Here is a 16,453-nt window from a genome sequence, read left to right on the forward strand (position 1 = left end):
TTGCATTAATTTCTAAACTTCGTTGATTATATTAAAGTCAGTAGATGTCCTAGGTTTTCAGCAGGATCAAGATCTAAGTATTTTATTTTCCTATGAACTTTTCTTGAATATAGAATCCAGTAAAGGACTCTGTATTTTTAATACTAGGAGCCATAGAAAAATTGTTTGGCCAATTAGAAAGGAGAGAAAATTATAATTTTCATAAATATAACACAATGTTTATTATTAATACTTGATGAAACAACATTTCACTGCCATAACAATGAATTTCATACAATTTTTTTATCATAAACCTTATAATTCAAGGAAGAGGAAAGACATTTTCTTCAGTATCGGTCCCATATGGTCTTGCACTAACACACAATACAATTATCTGTCTCAGATGAGGATTTGATAATATTTTTGATAGAGGGCCAATAGCCTAGTAATAAATTACTTTTTCATAACCAAAGTGCATAAGGTACATTTCTTTTAACTTCAGGAAAAAAAAAAAAATCATCCCAGCCAGATGGTTTAACTTCAAGAGCAATGAGTGGACAGGCTTATAATGAATTAATGCTTTATAAGTTAGTTTCCCTAAGAACAACTAGGCTGTTTAACAGTCTTTTCTAATATGTTGAGACTTAACCAGGCTGACTAATTGTGGTGTGTGTTTGAGTTTGTTCTTTTGTCTTCATCTGTCTTCCTCTTGCTCTAAAACAGAAGTAAAGGAAGTTTTGTCTATGTCTTTCTTAAAATGTCACCACAGCTCTGCAGCTGATTTACAAGACAAGCATGCTATCTAACTTAATTTGGTTTATGGGCAATGTAGGTCTAGTTACTTTAGGCAAACTTTTTGTGTGAAATTGTTTCTTCTTCCCTAATCTTAGAGAATATACTTTTGAACAGCTGTATCAAACAGTTCATCTCTAAGGAGAAAGGTTCACTGGAGAAAAGACTGGAAGATTTGATGGTATATTAGTCTGTTAGCTTTGGGAAGCCTCGGGTGAGAGTTCAAAACCTCTGTGTCTTTTTGGTTGTTGCTAACAAAAAGTAATTTATTATGGTATCCCCTGTACTGCAATGCTATTAAACCTTTTTGACAAGGCATCTAAGAGGAATCATAATACTGCTGTTGAGGACAAGGGTCTCTTTTTTTCTTTCCTTATTAATACCCATCTTGCAAAGCCTCTGCTTGGATCAAACATTGTTTCCTGGAAGGGGCTACCGCAAATCCAATGATGAGCATGCTTGGATTTCACTACAATTTCAAGTGCCGCTTCTACCTTCAGACAAACTTCTCTTTGTCTGCCACTCTTCTGACATCCACAGGAGCTCTGTTCTTGCATTTTCTTGGGAGGGAGAAGCAGCACAGATTTTCTGGGGCTAACATGCAGTCCTGCTTCCAACACTACCAGTGTCATTGCTGTTTTAGACACAAGTTAGGGGTACCAGAGCATGACAAAGTAAACTGGATATGGAAAAGACTAAGTTGAAATGCACTAGCATAGCAATAGTATCACTATAGAGGAATACAGCAATGTAATAATATCAGCACCCAATAATTGGTGTCACAGGCATCTAAATTTACAGTTTTATAATGGTATATTAGCTATTACCAGTTCCATGATGAGATATACCTCTGAAACTGTTAATTTAATCTCTTGGGCTTCTGTTTTATTTGCTCTAGTTCAATTATTTGCTCTTTTAATAGATCTCCAGCTGCACTACTTGCAATTAGCTCACAAAATCATGTCTTTCTGACAATTAGATTGTACCATTTTGGTTGCTTACAATAAGAGACAACAAATTTACAAGAAGTACAGGCAGCTTAATGAGCATTTCACTACTATATCCCTGCCAGAGACACATTTTACTCCTCATCCTTGCATGCAGCAAGATATTTGAGCTAGTAACTAGATATCCCTTTTGGGACACAGTGCACTCTTGTAATATTGAAATTCTCCTTGGTTCTCTCTGGCATTTCATCCAATCTACAGGGGAGCTAAACAAGAAATTTTCCCACTAGTTCCCTAAAAAGCAGTAGAAAATTGCCCTCACAACCACATATAGCTCGATATAGCAGGGCTGGCCCTAGTATCTTATTTCTGGGGAACTGACTCTTAATTCTTGAAAATTTTTTGTTGTACTGCTGGTAAATTAACAATAGCAACACAAGAAAACAATCTTGCCCCCAAAAACTAACCCTCCAACAGCTGAACAAATGTCAATATTCTGATAAGTAAGTTTTTTACATGTTTTTTTTCCTTTCTAATCTATTACAGGATTTTCATTTTGTTGCTGAAATTGGACACACAGATAATTATAGCTCTTGGTAGCTCATTAACAGCTCTGCCTTTAAATCAAAACATTTAAATAATGAGTTGGTCTAATTTGAATTCCCTGTTAACTATCAACAGTTGCTCTTCTTCCCTCTCTTATTGAATGATTCTTTTCTTTAGTTGGGAAACTACTTCCTGGGCTAGTCCAAGAGACAGATCTTTCAGGATTCATATGCTTACACACTTTTCTTTAGATTTGTCATAAATCATTACTTTATGGTATCTTAATTCTTTATTCCACTGCAAGATTTATGGAACTGAAATTTCTATCTATACTTCTATATTTTCATGGATGCATGTTCCACATATTTACCATGAAATTTATTCGAAATAGAGACAGGGGGACCTATAGCAACCTTTTCAAACTATATCTGTGTTGAAAGACAATGATTTGGGTTCTTTTACGTATAGGAGTCACAGCAGTAATTAATAATCTTTATTTCAACTGATACGTAAGAAGTATTTTCACAGCACTGTATTTTTTTAAGTTTATTTCTGAAATTTCCAAGACCTCTTTCTCTTTGTGAAATATGAACACATCCTTTGATACCTATTAGGGAGGTAGGTAAAAAGATGGAGTGACGACTCAGCAGCCCTCTATGCTTAGGTGTTTCAGAATGTCATGGTACAAATATTTAGATTTCATCTGTTCTTACTAAGGCTGCCAGAAATATAGCCCATGCTCCAGTAAATCTTGCTGCAAGAGTTAGAGATGTTACAGCTCCCTATTGTCTGGCCTGCCTCAATTCTGAAAATTACTGCTTGTGTCACAGAAGGGGCAAAAGGTTGTGCCTGAGCCATTTCAAGTTATCTTTTCAGTGTCTAAACTTAGGCCATGGGTGACTGTGAGTTTGAACTAAAGCAGCAGGCTTAGCATTGGCTAAAGTACAATTACCCTTCTACTGCCTTTGCTAGAAGAGCTGCTCCCAGTGCTGCATGGGCAAGTTAGAGCTATAGCAGGGAGTGCTTGTGCTTGTCTACCACCACCAGTAGAACTGATATCTATTGTTAACTTCTGCCAAGATAGCAAAGCTGTGACGAAAGAAAGTGTATGCTCTATTTCATGCAATTATGTTTTCAAAACTCCTGATGTCAGTGCAGCTTTACTGAATACAGAGAGCTTGTGTTGATTTAACTGTTTAACTGTTTGTGCTGTTTCAGAAAGATGATATAGCTGAGCTGGCAGGACAACTGGAAGTATGTATTTTCTTTCCAGTAGGAGGAACTCTGCTGAGAGGCCTAGTGTGGTCACATATACTTTCAAGAGGCTGTGGCATATTCTGTCTATAGGTATCAGAAAAACTTGGGTCAGAAGTGGGATCAATACCAAAATTAAAATTAAAAATCACACATAAAAGCCCTTATGGTATTATTTCATAGCACCCTACTCATGAGAGAGAAATCACAACATCAAGAAGTAAAATGGAAAAAAAATATGTAGTGTCTCTCATTTGTTTAGCAGAACTACAGTTTTGAGAATTTTTGTCTGTAGGTGAAATAACTGGTTGAAGACACCCATTAAGGATCTCTGTTATGACAATGTCTGTTCCCGTGTATGTTTCTTAGAGTTCCCTCCTGCCAGTATGAGTTAATGGGTTGACACTTAAATTATTGACTCTTTATGAGAAAGAATAGAGTGAGGAGGAAAACAAAAAATGTAAATGTGGGAAGTTAGGAACTGCATACAGCCCCACATTAGGACACGGAGAAATGCAGAGGAAAAGGTTGGAGAAAAGTGTAACTGAAGAGGGGTCTCATATTACTTCACTGTAGCATGTGAAGAATGGGTGAAGAAAGGAAACATACAACCAATGGAATTACTGTGTAGGTGGCACTGACATACATATTAATGACTAACAATTCAATGGTGGAAGGCACACAAAACCATTTGCAGAAGACTCCTTATGATACAGATCCCTCAGGAAAAGGGCTCACAAATCAAGATCCAGGGTTTTTTAAGATCACTGTAAGATGAATAACAAAGGCTTTTAAAAACAAAACAAAACAAAATAAGACAAACAAAAAAACAAGTAAGCAAACAAAAACCCCCTTAATATAACAGTCTAGAAGGGTTTTCAGGAAAATGTTTGTTTCCTAACTGAGTAAAAGAGAAAGCCTTTGGATTTGCCTATACCTGAAGACAGGTTGTAAAAAAACACCAGGAACCCCATACAAGATGTTCTTAATGAAGCACTAGAAACATTTTTCCAAATCTGTACAAGTGATAAATGCAAGTTTAAATCACAGGTCTTCCAGGCTTCTCTGGTTCATGCAAAAGAAATAGAGTGATACTTTTACACTTGGTGTCACCCATTGCCGTGTGATGGGTATGCCCAGGCTGTGTAACTTTCAGTGATCCTCAGTGGAGCTGTGAAAAATGTGATCATCAGGTCCACCTCCACATATACTAATACCAGACAAGCAAAACCTGCATGAGTTAGAGATATTTTGATTTCCTCTGTTGTTTTCCTTTGATTCTTCATCAACTACAGTTCCACTAATTTTGCTGTACAGCTTTAACTGCCGTGGCATTGAAAAATGTCTGACAGTATCAAATTCCATAAAGTGGTTTGCTGTATTAGTGTAGAGTACTTTATCTTCTTACACTATTTCAGGGAACTTTGAAGGGTGGTTAAATACGTGCGATCAGAGAGCAGAAGCTTAAATTTACATTTCTCAATTCTTAGTGGTTTTGATAGGAGAGAAGGATTATTTTTCAGTAACAGCTACTGTAAACCTTTTTGAGACATCGGTGATTTAATAATGCAATGGTTTTAATAGGATCTAATGAAGCAAGTTTTTTGCACTGTTTCCCATGACATGCTGCACAAGCACATCTGCTGTACCTTTTGCTTCTTGTAGGTTAGATAAGCAAAACCAGTCCATATATTTCTGTCACATTAATTATCATTATCATTAATTATCATATTTGAAAAATCATGCAGCCTAAATTTTTTGTACATTTCATTAGTTTTATTAGCACTGAAAGCTGCAGTGATATAACTTTGAGCAATATGATCAGGCAGATACAAGTTGGTGCAGAATTGTTTCCAAATGTTCAGTGCTCAGGCTAAAAGGCACTTAACAAAAGCACAATACCTGGAAAATGCAAATGATCAAAGTACTTCTGTTGTTTATACAGAATACTGTTTGCCTTTTGCTGAAAATTCTATGTGGAAATACTGAATCAGACTCAATTAGATTGGTCTGGTTTGTACTTTGAGTCTTAAATTCTTACTGAAGGGCCCGGAGAAGAAGAATTAGTATTCCTTATACTTAGATGTACAAGATCAAATAAAGGCAAAAAGTAGGACCAATGTTCTATGACATGTTCTCCTTCACAAAGGTACAGATGTTTTGCATGAAAAGTAAGAGAGTAAATGGTGCTGCTCAGGTAATCCGACCTCTGTGCACAAAGCCCAGTACCTATGAGTGTGATATGAGTAAGCTCTTCCAGAGGTTTTTTTTTTAAAAAAACAACAAAAAACAAACAAACAAACAACAACAACAACAACAACAACAACAAAAAACAAACAAAAAACAAAGCAAACAGAACAAAACAAAAACCAAACCCAAACAAATCAAAAAATAAAAAGTAAAAAAGGAGATTAATATATCATATTGAGGTTGTCGGTCAAAATCATGCCTACAGAAATCAAATCGTACTCCAACTTTCCTTTCTTTATTATGTTATTTACTGTCATTTGCTGTCTGGACATAGGTGGCCCTGCTTGAACAGGGGTGTTGAACAAAATGGCCTCCAGAGGTCCTTTCCAACCTCAACTCTTCTGTTATTTAATCAGATATCCAATAATAGTTGCCTGTGATCCCCATTTGTCACCAGAACTCTTGTTGCATTCACCATGTTCAGGTGATGATTGGTCCAGTCTGGCGATGCTCAGAGGCATTTTCTGTCTTACTTTCCTCTTCCAGAGATAGCTGCTTTCTGCTCTTGGTTGAGTTCTAGTATTTTCTGCCTCTATTTACTATTTGATTTTCTCTCTTAGTCAGATCAGTAGCATCCTGAATTAAGTAAGAAAGTGTCAGCCAGTCTGAATCCAGTTCACTGAAATAGGTCTTTCGGACTTTTTTATATCCTTTCCTACTTAACTGTATTTTTTCTTGTTCTATTATTATTATTTATTTATTTTATATTTTCTTTTGTGATTCAGACATTAGAAGACATTAACAGTCTTGCTCAGTGTTGCATATCTCATTTGTTCTGTCCAAACTACTCCAGAGATTTGACATTCACTACTATGCCTCTAATGTATCTCTAACTATTGAGGCAGGGGCAGGAGGCTGTGCTTACTGAAAGCAAACTGAAATGGGAATGTAGAGCTGAAAGACAGAATGGCTGGTATGTGAAGATGTAGGTTTCAATAGGTCTGTTTGTCCAAATACTAACAGCATACAGAGACCATGACCTTTCTCTGATTGAATGGAGGGTACGATTGCCACTTTCCCATCAGGCGTGCATTGTGATTGAACTCTTCAAACCTGACCTGGGGATGTAGCCACATTACATTCATTAATTTTAATAGGAGTTAACTCCCATAAACTCATCCTGTCTCTTTGAGGTTACATTTTGTCTTCAGTTACATTCACATAGTGTCATTGTCAAGTTCCTAAAGTATTGTCAAGAAGAGATTTTTGTTTAAAGAGATTTGTGTTTAAAGAGATTTGTGTTTAAAGACTGAATCTAGCTGACAAGGCTCCTTAACTGAAAGTGAACTGCTGGACTGAAAATAGAGATTTAAGTTAAAGTATTTATGTGCAGTTGCTCTTTCAAACAAGAAAGTATATATTAACATTTTTTGTTCTTTCTTTTCTGAACAAAAGATGAGGAATCATTTTGCAAAGTAGAATAACTATACACAAACCTGTCTATGCCATGACTGCAGTTATGTTGCTGTGACTTGCATTTAACTCTGATACTTTCTAGAGACCTTGCAGGAGTTCATTGATCTGATATGTTTACTTTTCTCTAGATGCTTAAGTAAAACAAATTAATGTATAAAAAGATATCATAAAGAAGGATAGTCTTGATTTAAATTCAATTAAATGTCAGCTTGTCATATATTAAGTAGCACTCTGGGAGCACTGTTTTGTTGTGTAATTAAAATGGTTCATTGTTAAGAAGAAATACATACAGAGATATTGAAATATTAGTTGGGACTTAAGCATGTTTATAAATTGGCCTCTTGGTACTTTCTTCAAGTTATTTCCTCCAGCAACTGTATTCATTACTACAGACTTCATTCAGATCATTAAAATCAGTATCTTCACAGAAACATGAATCACCCTGTCCTAAATATTAATAAAAATGGTTTTGTTTACTTCAGTTTCAAAATTGGATATTCAGTTGGCATTTTATCTACAGTTTCAGTAACAAAACAATGGAACTTTTCAAGCCTTTGGGATCCTGGAAAGCAGTAAGAATCTCTGGAATCATTCTAAGTGTTGTCCCAAAACTGATGTGAAACTAAAGCATGTTTAACTAGAAAGAAATATGGAAGAAACTCCTAAATCTGTCTGCCATATAAAGCACACTTATTTTCTCAATTTCTGTGAGCAAATGCAGATACAGACATCAGTCATGGGAAAAATAGATGTGGCAAAAAGGAAAATAGACCAGAATGTGTCAAGGCTATTTTGGGTTGTATACCAAGACTACAGTGAGGTCCTTGATAGAGTTTCTCCATACCACAGGAAATACTTTAAAATATAAAAGTCATGAGCATAGGTAAATGCATCTAACATATGAATATGAAATATAGACCTTACAATATCTAAGAAAAAATGTCTAACAAAACCAGGAAATACGTTCCACCAGATTTTTTTGTTGAAAAGCCACCATTATTTCTATTTTCTCAGGCTATATTCTGTGATCATATTAAGAGCTTAACATTTGACTCTACTTGTTCTTGCAGAAGAAAATCTCTTCACTTAGATGTGAATGTGACCACATCAGCTTTGTTGAAAATAACTGTTGAAATATTTTTTCTGACACTGAATGCTGAATGGAATACTTAGTGTACTGTGAAAGTGCTGCAATGCTTGAGACCATGTTACTCTTAGACATTACCAAAGGAATTAGGAATTACCAAAGGAATAAGGAAATATATGCAATTAGCTTTTAGCTTCTTAAAAAAGTGCCCTAGTTCATCAGAAAAGATGTGTAAGCTTTGCACCTGGTTTTGTGCTATGTTGCTTAGACATACTGTAAAATGTCTCTGAAAGGAAAAGTCCTTGAATTTCTTCTGCTTCAGTTGCAAGTCTGTTAATAGAACAGGCAGAGAATTGTAATGCTTCGTAGCTTTTGGCTGATGGAGGGAAATATAAGGACCTTCCAACTTTCAAAGTGTCTTTGAAATAGTCTTACCAGAAACAAGGCATCAGAGGAGTTCAATGCTGTAAAGGAAAAATGATTTATTTTTTTTTTTAAGTAGAAAAATGCAATTTTCTTCTTTTACTTTATCAGCAGGAAACTCAGCTAACTGGCTCTGTCCTTTCCCTCCTCAACTTCTGCAGCTTCAAATGAATAGAATCATAAATACTAATAAACATAAAAATTAAGAGTAAAAACCTTCTGGTAATCATCTGATTAAAGCAGACACTGTGGGACCCTGTAGAATAATTATGATCAGTTACTAGTCTGATGACTAGGAATAAATAGCTGATTATATAATTACAGAAAACTTCAAAAATTTTAAAGCAGTTGAATCCCAAATCTATCTGAAATATTTGGCCTGACCTTGTGTGAAATATTACACAGTGCCATTCCTCTGGGCTGCTAAGATCCTGCGGTTTTCCATTAAGCTAAATGAGGAAGTCTTGACCATCACAATTCACACCATTGGGTCCATTATCTTTTGCCCTACAGGTGATTTTCTATGTGCTTTATTACAGAAGACAGAATAGCTGATGGGGTATTATCCTGTGGACAGCAATGTCAAAGCTTATTCATTTATGGGTACAATGATACTTTCCAAGTTATATGGTACAGAGTGTTGTATGATTCCCATTAATTTTGATTGGAAGTACATAATTTCATATTAAAAAATTACTCTGAAAATAAGATAGAATTATTTTCTTGATGAAACAAAGAATAAAAATGCATACAGACTTTTTTAGTTGCTTTAACACAATATCTTTGACCCTAAAAGAAGAGAGCAGGTCTTTTGTAACTAGTCACAAAGCTAAAATACACTGGCATGTGCTGGCAGACTAAAATTTTAATGCAAGTGCAGCCAATGTATTAAAATGGCTGCAACTGTACAGGGTTCCTCAGAGCAGATGTAACCAGTATTTCAACCAACATTTTTTTTTTTTTTTTCTTCTGACAGATACTAAGCATCTCAGTATTCACCAATGAACCGTTACTCTGTGAAAAATGTTGACACGTGACTTAGCCTCATGTAGTTCTCTTTGGCTTAATTCTGTGCATTCGTTTAGTAACAGCAGGGCTGACACCAGGCAAAGTGAGGGATGTCTCTTGGTTCATCTCCTCAATAGCCAGCAGGGGAAGCTGCTGCATTGTTTTCTCAGTCTGACTCACAAATAGAACTACTGGTTATTTTTGAATCCACAGATTAAAAGGTGGAATTATTGTAAAATGAGAGACAGAATATGCATGTTTGTATGAAGGAGTCTTTGTCAGACTATGCTTGGAATGACTAAACTACTCACAAGTGAGAAACCAGGGAATAAGTGGTACACGATGGAACAAATGTGCTATTTAGTGTCATATTTACAGTGTCCTACATATTTACTTAGGTTAATAAATATAAGAGACTTCAAAACCTGGCTTAATATAGATTCAATGATTTTAAGCAATTATTAGATTACTGTAGTCCTTGATCCATGTGCATAAGACAAGTGTTTTGCTAGAAAAAGTGCTGGACTGTAACAAACACTGGTTCTGTTCTCAGGCTTGTCACAAGTGTCAGAAAGTCTTCTGGGCTTTTTTCAAAAAATATTTCTTGAGCCTATGCTTATGGGGCTTCACAGAATTTGGCTTCAAATCCATCTGATGTTCAGTCATTCATCTTTAAACAGCACTATGAAACTTCATCCTTCCCTTTTTTCCGTCATATTAAAAATAGATCTGTTTTGATGGCCAAAAAACTGTAGTTCTCTAACTGGTCTGAAATAAGAACAAGGATTTAGAACATACTTTTATTTTATCCTTAAAAGTTTATTGAAATCTCATGAAACTTCCAAGTTACAGGGATAAATAACGTTATTAAAGAGAGATGGAGACCAAGAAATGTTTGCCAAATTTGTCAGCTGAATTTGAACTCTGTATGTGATCCTAAAACAAATACTCCAACTATTTTTACATCTTTTCTTCTCAGTTTCTACCAGGACAGGTAGTGTTATCACACTAGTAAACTGCCAATATTCCTTTCATGCCTTATTAATAATAGATGTGTCAGATAGTGTGGTATAAAAGAGCCCTTAATTGGGCACATATAGAAGCTCGGCAACTAGAAAGGCCATTGTCAGTTCTAGAATGAACCTTACCTTGAGGTTGTATTAGTGACCCATGAATAAAAGTTTCTCACGAAATCTAATACTCTTGGTTTTGTCCTAAATAATGATATTGTCTTAATTCTAATCTAATTCTAACCTTTCTATTGACATGAAAGTCCCTCAGTAGGAACCTGCAAGGTCACTAGACATCTGAATGAAAATTATAATTTCATTTGTAAGAAACATACGAGTTTGGGACCGACTCTTTCCTGTCTTTAGTTTCAAACAAATTGATTTTGTTCTCCAAATGGAAGTCTGCTTTGAAGGTATTTATAGCTGTATAGAAGGAATTTACTTGTGGTTCTGTCCAAACTAATGTAATGTATAGAAAATAACAAAAAATACTGTGTACTCAGAGGTTACGATTCTTACGACTATGCATATGGCCATACATATTTATAAGTTCAGTCCTACCCAGGTAGTAACTGAATGAATGGCCACAATTTGTCCCATAAGGTGACAGAATCAGTTGGTAACTTCAAGTAGTATGGGAAATTCCTATCCCATATGAAGTTATATTTATGTTACAAACCCTTATAAGAATAAAAATTATTTGTGTTACACTTTTATCTTCAAGGAGATCAAACTTTACTTTAGAAATTGATTTAACATATACTTCAAATCTAACAAATGCTGCATACTTCTGTCTCTGGAGGAGTCAAGACACATAGAAGTACTGCTGTAGAAAACTTAAACACCTGATTTTTGTCTGTTGGGGAATGCTTTACCAAAAAGGCTGAAAAACTAACCAGTAAACATTCAATTGGTACAATTTGACAGAGTCTACTTGGAACACTTATTGCATCTGTTATCTGTGAAGCTGGTTGCTCTCATTCAAATACTTAATGCAATGCTGGAAGTAGGAAAATACTAGATGCAGGATAGTGGCAAAGATTTATCCCCAGGAAAATAGGAATACCATTGTTGGAACACTGAGGTGTGGAATTTACTCAGTGCTAGGCTTCGGAATTAAAAGCAGCTTTAGAGAAATAATAATTGTGGGAAAAATACCTTTATGCAAATTGTTTGAGAAATTCACCCCCTTCAGTTCAATGCAGAGAAATGAACAAGATCTAATCTGTTTAATATCTTTACCAGTTATCTGGATGAGAGGATCGAGTGCTCCCTCAGTAAGTTTAGTGGTAGACTTGGCAGTGTCACATTTACAGTTGGACTTGATTATATTAAAGGTCTTTTCTAAACTAAATGATTCTATAATACTATGTTTTGATTACAGCCCATAAGTACCTCTAAACGGGAAAAATTTTTGTCAGCTTGTGTCTTGAAATTTAGTAAGAATTAGAACAAATGAACTAAACTTGCTGTGCAAAGCCTGATAAATTAAAGGTGAAAATAGGAGGCACAATATCTTAAACTATGTATGTGCCCACTAGATAGCACAGTTCACAGATCCAAATTGTGCTGTGAACTTCTCAGAATTTTTCTCCCAGCCACTTTTGGTTTTGATAGTGATGTTATAGATTGGTAGAACCTAATCTATTTTATGCAGAAAATCAGAGAAATATAGTAATTAATTCCTTGTTATTTGGAGTCTCTGAACATAACAGTATGACTAGCAAAAATATTAACATTAGCCAAATGATGTTTGGAAACAATCCTGTCACTAATTTCTTACAAATACTCCTGTTTCCTCATTCTACAACAGAAACCAGTATTCCTTTTTGATCTGCCACGTTATAAAACTTCTAGCTTCCAGTCCCTTCCGTTACCCATTGACTTTCTACCACCTCTCTAATGAACTATCCATCCAACACTTCCAACAAACATATGGACATGCCAGCTCACTATCTTGGATGGTTTCAGAAAAACAGCCAGAAGTATTGCTTTGAATTAACTTCTTTTTTAACTTCCACATTATACTATATTTTATTTATAACTACTATTTGCACCCCAAAGCCAACTCCTTATATTCATCTCATCCTGCTTACAGGAATATATTAGCCATTTTTGTTTTACCCTAGTGTTCATCTGTTTCCTCCATGTGCCTCTTACTATATCGTGGATAACACAGTAAAAGTGAAATATCTTCAGCATATAAAAAGGTTGAACTACTCAGGTATGCATTATACTTAGAAAAAAAAAAAAATGGTTCTCACATACCCTTATGTAAGTCTTATGTCTTATTCTTTTGATTTTTTGATTTTTTTTTTTTTTTTTTTTACATTTTAGAAACATCATATATATAGTCAAGTTGAGCTAAACATGCATAGTTTCTTCACATTCTTCAGCACTTCTCTTCCTACCTTCTGACTCTTTTGACAGTAATGTTTATTAGAATAAATTTTTAAAATCATTTTGCATAAATTGTGAGTGGCTCCATTTACAAAGCAAATGTTTAGCCAAAGGCTGAAAGCTTCAAGCAATAAGTTTTCCTTTGGAGCAAGAAGATGACACATCTCACAGTGAGGGGAACAAAAGAAATGTTTAATTTCAGAAAATATAGTGCTCAAAGGAAACAGAATCTTTCCATGAAGTTCAAGCATTTCATACCTATAGATTTCTTTAAAGAGACTCAAATTCTCACCATTTGACTAACATAACTGATCCCTCTGGAATTAGTTCCTATAGACTTGTTTTGGATGAATCACGTGACTAGAAACAGGACTGCACCCAGAGTCAATAAATAACAGATGGTAAAATAGCCAAATACATTTGTAAACAGCTCCTTAGGCTAAATCTCTGCATCAACAGCTGGAAGAGGCCATTCAATATGGTTAGTCTCTTTTTCAGTGTGAATACCAACTGCTACTGGACATTTGCTCTGTTTACTGAATACTGGGAAGAACCTTGATGCATATGAAGCTTCATATATATTTTTTAGCTTTTCATACATGGCAGATGTTGGCTGAAAACAATTAGGCAAAAAAACAAGTAAATTAAAAACTTCTTCGATGAATTATAATATAATTTAAATGAGAAAATTTACATTAGGCATCTTCTCAGAATGATTATGAAACAGTTACCTAATAATGAAGCTTCCAAGTTTTTTCTAACAGATGGTCAGAAGCTGAAATATATTGGATCATAGATAATCAGCAAATTTAATATGCAGGGTAAATGCAGCAATCTATCATCCTGCAGTCAGCTGATCGGAGCCAGCCCAGCGAGAGCCAGAGCCAGCGAAGTTCAGCCGACCACGAGGTTCAGCAGAGATTAGGAAGCTCAGAGGGAAACGTACAGGGACAGCGTGACTCCCGGAGTGTCCCGATCCCCAAAGCCCCAGCAGCCATTGCGAGAGAGAGGCTGACGCAACGGGGGGCGTTCCCACGGTGACGGCGACCACACCCCCTCCGCCTGCCTTGAAAAAGCCTTTGTGAGGGCAGCGACTAGTTGCTGCAGCAGAGTGCAGAGAGCACTTGTTGCTTGTCAGTCCCTCTAACTTATTGCCAGCGTCCCAGACTGCTGATGACCATGGTCGCCTCCAGGAGGAGAGCTTGTCTCAAACAGACTGTGGCAACGCAGACTGAGGTTCTGTCCCGAATGGTGACCGTTCAGGTCTCCGGCTGCAGGGAGTGCCAGAGCCTGCTGCTGCCGGGGGAGGGAGGCCAGCACTCCACCTGTGTGAAGTGTGAGCAGGTGCAAGATCTGCTCGACATGGTTGTGAAACTTAAGGAGGAGGTTGAGACACTGAGGACCATCAGGGAGTGCGAAAGGGAGATCGACTGCTGGAGTAACACCCTGACGTGCCAGTCGGAAAGGTCCCAGGGAGGTACCCCCCAAAAGGAGATGGACCTCCTGCCCTCTCGGACAGAGGCAGAAGTCCTGAGACAGCCCCACCCTTGTGGCTGTCAGGCAGAGCTAGGGGACCTAAAAGATGACGAGGGTTGGAAGTGTATTGCAGTTCAGCATCACAGGCAGCCCCCCTCCCTGCCTGCTTTGTCTCCCCAAGTGCCCCTCCGTAACAGATTTGAGGCCCTGGATCTTGAAGAAGAGGTAGTTGAGGAGGTGGTGCCAAGCCTGTCTACAAGATCACATAGGAAGAGGTGGTTGACTTCACAACTTAAGACTGCCTCTGATAAGAAAGAAAGAAGGGTGATTGTAATAGGAAATTCCCTTCTGAAAGGAACAGAGGGCCCAATATGCAGAGATGACCCTCATCTTAGGGAAGTTTGTAGTCTACCTGGAGCCCGGATCAGGCATATCGCTAGAGAGCTCCCCAAACTGGTGCACCCGACAGACTACTACCCGCTGCTGGTCTTCCAGACAGATGGGGAGGAAGCTGCTTCCCGTAGTCTGAGGGGAATGAAGAACGATTTCAAGGTCTTGGGAAGGATGGTGAAAGACTCAGGGGCCCAAGTGACCTTCTCTTCACTCCTTCCATCTTTAAGTGACGATGTGGGATGGAATAGGAAAATTCAGTCTCTAAATGGTTGGCTGCAAGAGTGGTGCTACAGGCAGGGCTTTGGATTTTTTGGTAATGGCTGGTTTTATAAGACTGCAGTCTGGACAGTGTTATGCAGGAAAGGTTTATCTCGCAGGGGCAAAAGGATGCTGGGGCAGGAATTAGCTGGGCTCATTTGGAGGGCTTTAAACTAGGCTCGAAGGGGGATGGGGTTGTAGCTGGGTTTGTCCCAGTGGGACAGCATTCTAAAACTGATGAGGACCGAGTGGCCTCCTATGCCCCTAGGGAGAAATTGGTGTGCTCTGCTCGCTCCCTGAAATACCTGTACACCAATGCACGCAGCATGGGGAATAAGCAGGAGGAGTTAGAATCCTATGTTCGGTCAGGAGATTATGATCTGGTGGCAATTACAGAAACATGATGGGACAGTTCACACGACTGGAATGTGGTCATGGATGGCTACACCCTTTTCAGGAAAGACAGGCCAGCTAGGTGTAGTGGTGGAGTTGCTCTCTATGTGAGAGAGCAACTACAGTGTACTAAATTCTGCCCAGGAGCAGATGAGGAGCGAGTTGAGAGTGTATGGGTCAGAATTAAGGGGCAGGCTGGCAGGAGTGATACTTTTGTACATGTCTATTACAGGCTACCAGATCAGGCTGAGGAAGTTGATGAGGCCTTCTACGGACAGCTGAGAGTGGCCTCACAGTCACAGGCCCTGGTTGTTGTGGGTGATTTTAACTTCCCTGATGTTTGCTGGAAGGACCATTCAGCCAGCCAGCCACAGTCCAGGAGGTTCCTCCAGTGCATTGATGATAACTTCCTCATGCAGATGGTGGAGGAGCCGACTAGGAGAGGTGCACTGCTGGATCTCATCCTCACTAACAAGGAGGGTCTGGTCGAAGCAGTAAAGGTTGAGGGCTGCCTGGGCTGCAGTGACCACAGGATGGTGGAGTTCAGCATCTTGTGTGGCAGGAACAGAATAGCAAGTAGAATTTCAACCCTGGACTTTAGCAGGGCTAACTTAGGCCTTTTCAAGCAATTGCTAGGGAAAAATCCCATGGGCAAGACTGCTTGAAGGAAAAGGGGCTCAAGATAGCTGGACTGCATTCAGAGATTGCTTCTTCCACGATCAGGATCAGAGCATCCCCACACGTAGGAAGTCAAGGAAGGCAGCCAGGAGGCCTGTGTGGTTGAATAGGGATCTACTGGGTATGTTCAAGCAGAAGAGGAG

This window comes from Nesoenas mayeri, assembly GCF_963082525.1.
Source record: "Nesoenas mayeri genome assembly, chromosome: 2".
NCBI classification, from domain to species: domain Eukaryota; kingdom Metazoa; phylum Chordata; class Aves; order Columbiformes; family Columbidae; genus Nesoenas; species Nesoenas mayeri.